Source organism: Arachis ipaensis, chromosome B2 (assembly GCF_059453495.1).
Source record: "Arachis ipaensis isolate K30076 ecotype BB chromosome B2, ASM5945349v1, whole genome shotgun sequence".
Lineage (NCBI taxonomy): Eukaryota > Viridiplantae > Streptophyta > Magnoliopsida > Fabales > Fabaceae > Arachis > Arachis ipaensis.
In genome coordinates, this window is record NC_142437.1 from 23,529,599 (window position 1) to 23,542,220 (window position 12,622).

The following is a 12,622-nucleotide window of genomic DNA, read 5'->3' on the forward strand; positions in this document are numbered from 1 at the left end:
AATCTTCTTGTACAAAATCGTTATTTATAAGATTATATTAACAATTAAAATAAATTTAATAACATAAAATTTATTTCAGTGTATATTTTAATATATTTATTTATAATTATTAACAACTCAAATAAAGTAATATCTAAAACTTATTTCATTATCTATTTTAAAATAATTACGAACATTTAATTTTTTTAAAACTTACTTCATTATTTTGGGGACAATTTCTATGACAACTGGGAAAAGAGAGCCGTCAACGGTATTGCAAAGCTTGGATGTATTAATTTCAAAGAAATAACCGCTGAGATTATGATGTGTCATTTTTCGGATCGATCAGTTGCATTTTTGTTTTATAGTTTGTATTCGAAAATGAATGGTTTTGCTGTGAGGAAGAATAAGATTCAACGGAATGTGAAGAATGAGGTTACACAAGAATTTGTGTGTTTTCGGCAGGGCTCAAGAGATATAGGGTTTGTTAACGACGGATTGCGATAGAAACATAAGCCGAAGGTGGAGACTAGATGCGGTTGTGAGGCAGAGATGCGAGTTCACGTGCACTCAAAAAGTGGTAAATGGATAATATCGTACTTTCAGGAAGTTTACAACCACAAATTTTTAGAGGATAGACTAACCTGTATGCTATCGGGGCATAGGGAAATGGATGCAGTCGTTGTGGAACAAATGAACATGATGCTAAAAGTTGGGATTAAAACGCCACAGATTTATTCGAATTTTTGTGCACACTGCTGAGGGATTCCAAAATGTTCCCTTTCTAAAGAGGGATATGTATAACCAGATAGGCAAGCAACGGAGGCTCATAGGTGGGAATGCGATGTCTTGCCTTAAGTTCTTGGAATCCACAGCGCAAGAGAATCCAGGAATGTATGTGCGTATTTGGCCGACAAGGATGGTCATATGGTATACCTGTTTTGGTCAAATAATTATAGTCAGCTTGATTATCATTTGTTTGGGGATGTCGTAGCATTTGATGTGACATATAAGAAGAATAAGTATGTCCACTGGTTGTGTTCTTTGGAGTCAATCACCATAACCAACCCATTGTGTTTGCTACTGCGCTAGTGGCAAATGAGAATGAGCAGACTTACACTTAGTTGCTTCAACAGTTCCTAGACGCAATGAAGGTAAAGCACCTGGATGTGACATAATAGATGGACATGGCATGGAGTGATGAGAAAGGCAATCGAAACGGTGTTTCCTGGCACTTATTATTGTTTGTGTGCGTGGCACCTGCTAAGGAATGCTACTTCTAACCTAAACAACCCCACCTTTACTTCTGAATTTAAAAAATGCATGTTATTCGATTATGAGGTTTCTGAGTTTGAAGATCATTGACATTATATGGTTAATGCGCTCGGTCTATTGAATAATTAATGGGTTTCTGACCTTTATTCCAGAAGAAATATGTGGGTAACTACACATATACGTGGCCACTTCTTTGGGGGTTTTCGTACAAACTCTAGATGCGAAGGGTTGCACTCAATGCTTGGTAAATTTATCCACGCTCAGCATAATTTGAGAAACTTTTTTGAACAGTTTATGCGTTGCATATCCCAAAGAAGGTCTGGAAAAGCACACTCTGATATGCTATCTATGGTTGGGGATGTAGTGCTGTAGAGTCTGTTACATGATCTAGAGATGTCAGCTTCCAACAAGCTCATAAAAGAGATTTTCTTCTTATTCAGTCCGATGCTTTTCCAGACTTGTACACTGAAGGTACAGACACATACTTTGAGCCAAACTTGTGATATATGCACTTTGTCAAGGTCAATTAATGCTCGTAAGGAGTGGCAAGTGGGTCGCTATTGTGATAGTAATATTTTCAAGTGCTCATGCTTGCGGATGGAGTCTCTTGGTATACCGTGTGATCATATTGTAGCAGTGCTCATACATGTGCAGTTGAGTGATATACCAGCCAGTCTTGTTCTTGATCATTGGTCAAAGAATGCTCGCTCTAAAGTAAGGGCATTTGTGGAGAAAGCTCCGTTTTGCTGGGATTCAACGATCACGTTGGATGCTGAATGATCTTTGCAGGGAAATGTGTGTTCTGCCATGTGGAGATGAAGCTTAATTTATTGACATGATGGATAAAGTTCGTTGTGAGATATCACGACTTAAAGAAAAAAAAAAGGTTGTGGTGATCTAGGAGATTGGAATGAAGTTCGGAAAGCATCAACATTAGAGGGGTGCATGAGGGATCCACAAATGTCTCGGCGTCCAAAGTGGAAAAGAAAGGACGCAAACCACACATTGGTGAAGGGTGTCAAGAGGTGCAGTCTTTGTCACCATATAGGCCATAATCGATTATCTTGCCAGTTAAACCCTAATAGCCGAAGGAATACACAAGAAGGTGCATCATATTTTGGTACTGAGGGTGAGGACGAGACTGGAACGATCAGTGACTCATCCGAGGAGGTAACAATGTTAACAAATTCTTTTACTCGTTAGTTTCGTTGAATGTTTAGTTCATTTATGATTGTTAGTGCATGGCTAATGGAATGTATTATTTTAGATGGCGTGGAACGGTGCGACAGAGTTTGGATTGGCCGAGGACTATGACTCATAGGGAGAAATATCATATCCATACTTCAACTGAATCCGCTTACATTTCATTTGAGTGGAAGGATAATATGGTGGGTCGTATAAAGAGTTGTCATAGTATTTATCAAACCTTATGCAGTAGGTGTTTGAGAAATTTAGTTTCTCACAAGATCATGCATTATGCTCTATATTTGAAATAAAAAATGTACGTGTAGGAAACTCTGTTATGGAGTGTTAACTTTGGAAATTCATCATCATCATGCAACATTATGACTTTCATAATTTATGCCTTATATTGAATTTGAAAATTTACCATGACCATGCATGCTACTGTATGAGACTCTAGTATGCAATATTGAATTTGGAAACTCAAAATCATCAAGACGCAATATGAGGTAATAAAGGAAGTACTTCAAAAACATCAAAATCATGCATTATACTCTATATTTGAAATAAAAGATATATGTGCAGGAGACTCTGTTATGGAGTGTTATGACTTTCATAATTTATGCAGTATTATGACTTTCATAATTTATGCCTTATATTGAATTTGGAAATTCATCATGATCATGCATGCTGCTGTATGAGACTCTAGTATGCAATATGAGATAATAAAGAAAGTACTTCAAAAACACCAAACAACGTCATACAGTGTGCCATTTACAAGTAACTAATTGCCATGTGCAAGTTATAAAACGTTCCAATGTGACAAAAAAAAAGATTGTGAAACAACACCATGCAATCCAAAAAACATCATCAACATCTGTATCATTCTAAGGTTTGTTACTCATAATCAACAAACTGAACCAAGAGCACCACCTCCGGGTTAGTCCTCGATATCTCAAAAATAGCCAATTGATCATCGTTGATATTGCACAGCTTCAAGAATTCCCCCCAGCCTCCTGTGATGGTGCCATAGTTGCCTCTTCGCTTGCCCCCGTATCGGCTGTAGGCTGCTCGAACAGAGATATCCCCTGCACGCAGAGTGACCATGACATTGTCACCAACGTCGTGGCCAAAGTGTGGTACATTTGGCTGGCAAAATATGACAACGAGAAGTAGTTAGATAATGTGGACCAATACGGCAACGGTCATGAGTTCAATTATAATAAATCGGCCATTAGTCATATCATTATCATCAATTGTCATGCAATCCAGTGATTATCTACTAAACCATGCAATTCAACAACAAAATAAAGGCATTACAGAGATCAAACATTGCGCGTTAATCACCAACATAAAACACAGACATGCACAATGCCTACTCGACATAACCTAACAATTACAACATAACCACCAACATAGAAACAACACAGATAATGTGGACCAACATTGCCAATGTAACAGGTGTATATAGTCGAAAGGGAAGGAGATACAAACATTAATAGCACTATACTTATCAGGAAGTGGACACCTAATAGCCTTCTTGTGATGTGCATTACAAAGAATGGGTGATCAGAGTGAAATGTCTGTGCCACCTCAGACGCAGCCGCGCTCCTAGGAATATTGATGCAACCCGTTCGAGGCTGATGCAGTGGAGGAGTGTTTGGAAGAGTGTTTGGAACCTGGGGGGTTCCTCTGTTGCTGGATTCACCTCCAGATGGAACGTAAGACCTCTCCACTCCAGGTGATTCAAAGATACGCACATCAAAGTCATCGAGGCCCTTGTGCTTCAATAGCAGAAAGTCATTAGGACGAAGCTTGTAGTCACAATAAAACCTTTCCCACCCCCTTTCGAGTGTGATCTCACCCAAGACGTTCGCGCTACATCCAATCTTGTATGTTCTATGCACCCCGTCGGAGACTGTTAGGTAAACATGTTTGCTAGATTTCGGGAGGAGATCATTTGGGAAGGGTATGTGCTGCATAAATGGGTATATTAACAAAGAGCATAACAGATAGTATTACAGGTGGCCATGTGAACTATCGGAAAATAAGGAAAATGATAAGGAAAAGAGATATCAACTATAGTAAAATAAAGATGAGATAATACCAAATGAGGATGGAACAACGTACCAGTGGTTGTGACGGTTCCCCAGCCGGTTTGATAACGCGGACAACATCGTTGTTCCTCCCAATATGCCCTAGTGCATGAGGAAGTCTTCTCCTACCTGCGTCCATGAGTTCTTTCTTCCAAAGGTACGAAGGTAAACAATGAGAGGATAGATGAAAATTGGAAAAGTGAGAAGAACAGTAACAAAAAGGGTAGTGTGTAGGTCAGATTTGATTGGTGAATCCTATCTAATAAATGCAGTCAGACTTCTAAATCCTCTCTATAGGTTTATATGTTATCACTCTTCTAGTCTTCTTCTACACAACAAAATATTTCGTTCCTGATACATTAATGATTTATTTATTTTTTACGAATTTCTTTATTAAAACGTATTTTTTTCTTTATTAAAACGGTTAAACCATTTTGTAAATGAAACAAGTGGCCTGCCATATACTGTGAGCGTAAAGGGCTTTTAATTAAGTTGTAATTGTTGGGATTAACAACCCATGACCCAGAAATAATTCAATCCCAATACAATGTAGAAAATTATTAACATTAATTCTACTCCGAGAACTAGTGTTTTATGTTATTACCCTAATTTTGTCCAAAATACTATTGTTTCGTTTAGCTTTATGTTATATACATGAGTCGTATTAGTTGTGCAAAAAAATTGATGACATTATGAATGTTTTGTGATCAGATTTTCTTCATTTGGAATCATTTAACTTAAGAGTAATTTTTCCAAAATATGAGATTTAAATAGCCAAAATACATGCAATAGAAATGTGACTGCATAACAAAAAATTGTATAAGACAAAAAATTTTTTGTTAATTCCAACTGCAGCAACTATGTTTGGAATCTCACCATGGTTAGCATGTTAGAAGGCCATTGGAAGGTAAACAATTCCATTTGTTGGTGGGATTTATAGTTTGAAGCCATCACATTCATTCTCAGCTCAGATTTTATAGTTATGGAAATATACCAATGGAGGTTTATTGCTTGATTTTGACATTTAATTTACATTTAATTATTGTTCCCTAGTCCCCACCATTTGTGTTTATGGAGGATAGTTGAAGACGTGTAATTATTTTTAATATTATTTTAATTGATTTTTAATTTTTTAATGATTAAATTATTTTTTTCTAAGATACCCTTCAATAATTTTTTAATTATTAAGTTATAATTTTATCAAAATTTTCGTTAATAATTATTTTTGTACTTTATTATCAATTTTTTTATATCAATGTATATTATTTTAATATTAAATTAAAAATATCTTACCACTGATAATATGTATAACAATTAATATTAATAAATAATTTATTTCATAAAACTATTAAAAATTATTAACAACTTTATCAAAACTTAAAAATAAATCGTGATGAATAAAATCCTAAATTTATAAAATTAACAATACATTTCTTCACATCTTTTCAAAACAAGTTCCTTACTAATTAAAATATTATTGAAAGTTATTTTAGGAAAAATAATTTAATCATTAAAAGATTTTTAAAAAAAATTTGAAAAAATATAATTTAATTAATAAAAAAATAATTTATTAAAGAATATTTTAGTAAACAAAATTTAATTATAAAAAAATAAATTTTTTATTAAAAGATATTTTTGTTAAATATATATATTTTTTGAAAATAGATAAATTAATGTTAGTTAACATAAAAAATTTAAAATAAAAAAATTTATTTTATACCTTATCAGTGACCTGTTGCTAACGATACATTTAGCCACTTAAACCATAAATTGTATTCTAGTTCTTGGCAAGTATTCTAACCATGGCTATACATATATGCGATAACATAAAATGTAAAGATAACAAAACTAACCGCGAAGTCGGTTGCCCTGGTGACGTGCCATGTTGCGTTCAGTCGATTGATGTTTTGATCACATGCATCTGCGCACGCCATCTTAATGTTACTCAATAATATAGAAAAGGATAAAAGAGAGAAGAAAGTGGTGGAAAGGTTGGAAATGGACCCGAGAACCTTGTTGTGAACGACATGTATAGATAGGCATCACTCAGTCTTATCTCGTTTACAGTATAAACAAGATAAGTTTATACGTATCTCTTTACACTATAAATGAGATAGACACATGTCGTTCACACTATCTTATTTCGTTTAAAGTATAAACGAGATACGTGTAAAATTATCTCCTTTACACTGTAAAAAAGATAAATTATACTACGTCGTAATTATTTTTAAAATAATTTATTTCAATAAATAAAATAATTTTTTAATTTATTTAAATAAAACATTCCTTACCTTTATGGTTGTCTCTCTCTCATAATATATATATATATATATATATATATATATATATATGAAAATAATATTGGTGTTTTTTTTTTTTAAATAAAATTATATAATATATATAATTACATATCAGTGGATTTTGCAGGTGAAAAGTTAATATACAGCGTGCATATTGAACACATGTCAATATTCTGATAACACACAAAGTGCGTATTAGACATGTGTCAACATTCTAGCCAATATGTAGAATACATGTTGGACACATTTTCTATATATTTACAATACTCTAATACACTTTAAATATCAATATTCAATTAAAAGTCTAAACCACTATCTTCATCATCTCTATAATAAAAATAATTTATGATTATTAGTCCTCATTCTTTCTTTTTCGCCATTTCTTTTTATTTTACTTTCTCTTTATCTTTTGAAAAAATTTTATTTTTCTCCTTTGAGAGATGCTAAAATGATACTTTCCTCCCCTCTATTTGTAAAATATTAAAATATACATTCCCCCACTTATACCTTTTAAAAAACCTCTTCTTTAATCCATTTTAAATTTTTTTGTGTTGACTAACGTTAACTTTATATATTTTTTAAGAAAAAATAAATTTCTTTTTACAAAAATACACTTTAGTAAAAGTTTAATTTTTTTATTAAATTTTGTTTACTAAAATACCCTTTAACAAATTATTTGTCTATTGATTAAATTGTATTTTTATCAAAATATTTTTTTAAAAATCTTTTAATGATTAAATTATTTTTTTTAAGACATCCTTCAATAATTTTTTAATTACTAAGTTATAATTTTACCAAAATTTTCGTTAACAATTATTTTTGTACTTTACTATCAATTTTTTTATATCAATGTATATTATTTTAATATTAAATTAAAAATATCTTACCACTGTTAATATGTATAACAATTAATATTAATAAATAATTTATTTTATAAAACTATTAAAAATTATTAACAACTTTATCAAAACTTAAAAATAAATCGTGATGAATAAATCCTAAATTTAAAAAATTAACAACACATTCCTTCACATCTTTCCAAAATAAGTTCCTTACTAATTAAAATATTATTGAAAGGTATTTTAAGAAAAATAATTTATTAAAAAATATTCTAGTAAACAAAATTTAATCATAAAAAAAATAAATTTTTTATTAAAAGATTTTTTATTAAATATATTTTTTTTGAAAATAGATAAAATTAATGTTAGTTAATACAAAAAATTTAAAATAAATTAACTTCTTTTTAAATTATAAAAAGTATATATTTTATAAATAAAATTTTTTTATTTTAGTGTCTTTGAGAAAGAGAAAGTAAAATTTTCTAATATTTTTTTTATATAATTCAATACTCAATTTTTATTTTTTGCTTAGCTTACAACTTTTTATTTACGGGTACATTTATTCGCCGCTTTTTGCTATTTGCCTGTGGCAGTTTTTTCTTTTCACACGTTTTCCTTTTTTTTCTTAATACTTAATATTATACGAAAATAAAAGCAAAAAAGAGTTTCCTCACCACACAACTTTTGGGTATGCGTTGGAATACTACTATTACTAGTACAACTGTACAAGTTAATAAAAAACAATCCTTCTTCCTACTTTTATTTGCAGCTTTCCTTTTTGTGTACATTTATTGCAGCTTTTTTATTTTTTATTTTTCTATTTATACTTTTAAGAGAATAAAGATTAAAGAAGAAAGTCACCAAAAAAAAATAAAAAAAAAGAGTTGTTTATTCATGGTATTAATTATTAATTATTTTTATATATATTCATAGTAATAGGTTAATTAATCCTTATTATTATGTTATTAGTTTGCAGCTTTTATTGTACATTTGTTTGTCATTTTTTATTGTTTGCACTCAGGATGTTCATAGTCAGGTCAAGTTTAAATAAATTTAGATTCGACCCTAAAAGAATAACGAGTCTACTTTGACCTAATTTAAAATGACCTGAAAAAATTAGGTTAAACCGGATTGACACAATAAAATATTAGTATATATAAATTTGTAAATTTTTATATATTAAAATAATAAAATTTTATTTTCAAAAAATAAATTTAACAAATATTATATCATATCTATATCAAAATAAATTATTTTAAAACAAAAATAATACTGTATAATATAAAAAATATTAATTAAATTATAAAAGTATAATATAACATTACTGATTAACTCAAATATATATATATTTTTTATAATAAAAAGCAACTTTGGCCCAGGTTGGGCGACTCGAAACAAAATTTGAACCCAACCCAAAAATAACATCGGATTTTAAAAAAATGTAAATCCGAACCCGATAAAATATGTCTCGGGTCCAGGCCGGCTCGGATCTTGAACACTCCCTAATTTACACGTTTTTTCTTAACCCCTTTTTTTACGTGAGAATAACTAATAAAATCTCGTTGTTGGATGAATGATTTTGAATATTTCTAAATAAATCCTTAACTTGCCATGGTTTTGGAAGTTTTGGAAAGAGAATGCCGAGGGTGGCCTTGTTTTAAAAGGGGAACTTACTTTGAGTAAAAGTGGTTTATGAGCCTAAGATGATTTGAGAAATGAGGTCTTTAAAGCCAAGCCTGAAAAGAGTTGAAATTTGATTTCAAAGTTAAATGAATTGAGAAAAAGTTATTTATGACTTGAAAGATGATTTCATGAAATTGATGATGTTGGATGGTGGGAGTGCTGTTTTGTTATGAGCCGGAATGGCTGTGTATGATTATGAATTTTGGCTAGTTCTGGATTGAACTATGAGCCGGATGGTTGACTATGAGTCATGAATTTAAGCCAGTTGGCTGAAATGAATGTTGATTTATGGTTGAGAATAAATGCATATATGCTGAGATATTGATATTGTGATTTTTGCACTTCCATTTATCTGAGATACGAGTTTTCCTAGGTGGAAGCAGTGGCTAGCCACCACGTGCTCCAGATTGAGACTTGATACTCTGCTGACCCTATGTCGTAAGTGTGGCCGGGCACTGTGAAAGTCCCGGATGAGCTCGCCCCCATGAATATACACCAGTGAGGGTGTTGGATATGGATTATGATTATGATCATGATGATGATCGAGAAATAACTCGAGTTGGGGATGCACGACAGAGGGACAGTCCAATGGTTAGCTACCAGGACTTGTTGGGTTGGCTTTATAACTGACAGATGATATCATCCGCCACTAGGACAGGCATGCATCATATGCATCTATATGACATTGCTTGGGTGTGCATATTGTACTTGATTTGCTTTTGTGATTACTTGTGATTATCTGCTAATTGTTCTACTTGCAGTAACTGTTTGTTTGTGCTTGAACTTTCCTACTTGTATTTGTGACTGAGATTTTGTCGGACTGTGGTGATTGGTTGTTGGTTGGGTTGTTTGGGCCTAGGGCCGTGGTTGAAATGAGATGGACTGATGGTTGGTTTCGGTTTTGTGTTTCTGGTTTGGAAAAGTATGAAAGGCTATTTGGTTCAGCTTAGATAAACCTTTTGAAAGGCTTGAGTTTTCAAGAATTGAATAGTTCATCTTTCAGAAAATATTTCAAATTTCTCTTTTATAATAAACCGTTGTTTTTGAAAAGATACATAAGGCGGTTATCAATCACTGTAACAATTTTATATCTCGTATCCTATTATAGTAACTCTGCAACCCTACGGTGAGAATCCTTTCGAGGATGATGTTATCACCCCATACAATTTCCCATTTTAGGATATGGACGCAGAAGTCACGAAGAGTTTATCTAGTTGTTGTCGTGATGTTTTGTATTGCTTTAGTTATTATATATTGTTCCCTCGCCTTTATCTTTATACATTATGTAAGAGGGATAGGAATTGTATTGGTTAATGCTTGTAAAGTTATTTAATATATATATATACTCTTTGGGAGTTTTTGTAATTTGTATTGTATGTATGTATGTACGTTACATAATAAAAGTACTTTGGAGCGGTGTTGCGGTTTAAAGTTTTAAATAGGCTCATATTTTAGTATTAAATAGTATAAAAGTCGTTGTAATGTCCAAGCTAGGGGTGGCAACGGGGCGGGTAGGGGCGGGTTTTTGCTCTACCCGACCCCGCCCCGCCCTACAGAAAATCCGCATTAAACCCGCCCCGCCCTACCCGCGGGTTGTAAAATGTTAAACCCTAACCCGCCCCTGCGGGTACCCGCCCCTGCGGGTACCCGCCCCGCCCCTACCCGCCCCTATAATTATTAAATCCAACAAATAAAATTAAATTTTAAAAATTATATAACCACCATTTACATACATAATATAAATTAAAGTAAAAATTTATATATAATATAATATTATTAATCATTTTACTAATTATTTTATATATGTTACGTATATTATATATTAAAAATATATATATTTACATATATATTATATATACCGGGGCGGGTAGGGGCGGGTTCAACCTAAACCCGATCCCGCCCCGCCCCGCCCAAGAACCCGCCCCGTTAAAACCCGCCTCGGTGCGGGGGCGGGTAATTACCCGCCCCGAACGGGTAGGGGCGGGGTGGGTACCCGCGGGTTCGGGTAGTGTTGCCACCCCTAGTCCAAGCTATCAGAGTAATGCAGCCGGAAGCGTGAGCTTTAGTAGTTAGGGTGTTACAAGTTGCATCCTTTTAAATGTCGTTTGTTAAAATATTTGAATTTAACACAAATTCAAAATAACATTCGAGTAAAATAATTAATATATTAGAATAAATGAAATAATCATCACAAATTATAATTTTTTTCAAAATTCTACCGATGTCCACAATTAATCTAAAGTAATTTATAATATTTTTTTCTATTTCAAGATAGATAATAAAAATTTACTAAGCAAAGACATGATATCATTTATACTTATTTCTTATGCAAAGTACCATTGTATATAATTAGTTATGATTGTGACAAAAAGGGAGGTAAGCCAAAAAGACAAACACAAAAAAGTCACAACAATCTTCATCGATGTTATTTCATTACTCAATCTCTCAAATCAGAAATAAAATTAATTAAGTATGTAAAAAATATAATTTAAATATTAAAAAGACTCAACATGTAAACGTTATAATAAATTAACTTGCATAGGATAAAAATAATAAAATTTATAATAAAATTATAAAAATTTATAATAAATTTAATAAAAGGGTTCTCCTTTGGGATTATCTTGTTGCACAATCCATGGTTTTTCAAGGACCTTGGATTGTTCTTGGTGATTTTAATGAAGTCAAATTTTATCATGAATCGTCTAAGGGCTGTCAATTTTCTCATCAAAGAGCAGACAGCTACTTCATTAAGGGATAGTGGTTTGTTTGATCTGAAGACTATTGGGAGGCGGTTTTCTTGGTATAGAAGGGTGAAAAATTATGTTGACGTGGCAAAAAAGCTTGATCGAGTCTGTATAAATAGTAGTTGGTTATCTATCTTTCCAGAGGCTTATGCAGAAGTTTTAAATAGGCTTCAGTCTGATCATTGCCCTATTCTGGTGCGTTGTAAAGGTCGTCCTCAGCCTAAAGGGAATCGACCTTTCCGATTTGTTGATGCTTAGGCTACTCATCCTGGGTATAGGGATATTGTGAATCAGTCATGGTGGTCTAGTAATAGAGGGATTCATGGCAAGCTTTCAGAAGTACAGAAGAATTCACTAGTGTTTAACTCGATGGTATTTGGTAACATTTTTGTTAGGAAAGGTGAATTAGAGCAGCAGATTAATTATTTACAAAAACGTTTGGAAGTGGTGGATAGTATTTATTTGCGTCAGAAAGAACAACAATTACTTGATGATTATAATAATACTCTAGTGCAAGAAGAGCT

At 32.3% G+C, this 12,622-nt stretch overlaps 1 pseudogene; it reads left to right on the forward strand.

Moving 5' to 3' along the window:
* The first annotated feature begins 204 nt into the window (after positions 1-204).
* LOC148573309 (protein FAR1-RELATED SEQUENCE 5-like) lies at positions 205-1,103 on the forward strand (annotated as a pseudogene).
* The last annotated feature ends 11,519 nt before the right edge of the window (positions 1,104-12,622 follow it).